Below are 758 nucleotides of genomic sequence, written 5' to 3' on the forward strand. Positions count from 1 at the left end.
AACCCCCCCCCCCCCCCCATACATATCAGAAAAAAGACAAGCAGGGGGGAGGGGGACAGGAGCAACCAGTAAAGCCCAGAAGTGTGGGACAGAGCCATGGTAGAAAACAGGCATAGCTATGCCCAGGTCATCCCCGACCAGTGGGTGTCTAACCAGGAGTTGCCGAAAGCCTGGACATGGGTAACGGGCCATCACCCACAAGCTGCACTCCGCAGCTGCTCCCACCATTGCACACACTGGGTGGGCGGGGGGACAGGGGGTGGGGAAGGGTGCTGGAGAGTTGGATGTAGGTGGGTGCAGGTGTAGATGCACGCGTGCATACGCATGCTAGACTGTGGGGCATGTGCAATAAGAAACAGCTTGCGACTATCCAGAAAGCCAGCGTGGCCAAGGACATCCCACTTTCCATCGGCTGAGGCCCTAGCAGGCTAAATAGTTACTGTGCAGGAAGGCACGTGCATGCATGCACACGCACACATGCGCATGCACAAGTGCACACATGCAGGTAACCGCCCCCCGGCGTGCTTGCCCTGCAGAGTGCTTTCACACGAAGGTGCGTGCATTTTGTTGTGGACCAAACTGGGAGGTAGCAGATGCTGAAACACCCGTCGGCAGCAAGCTCAGGGCCAGGCCTGGTGGGCAGCGCAGCAGTGGGCAAGAGCACGCGGGCAAGGGACGGCGCTGGTCTTCTGAGCGAGCAGAAAAACGGCAGATGCAAAAACAACACGGAAGGGGTTTGGGGGGGGGGGGGGGGGGGG

Source organism: Gavialis gangeticus, unplaced genomic scaffold (genome assembly GCF_001723915.1).
Source record: "Gavialis gangeticus isolate Ggan-Ray unplaced genomic scaffold, GavGan_comp1, whole genome shotgun sequence".
Classification (NCBI taxonomy): domain Eukaryota; kingdom Metazoa; phylum Chordata; order Crocodylia; family Gavialidae; genus Gavialis; species Gavialis gangeticus.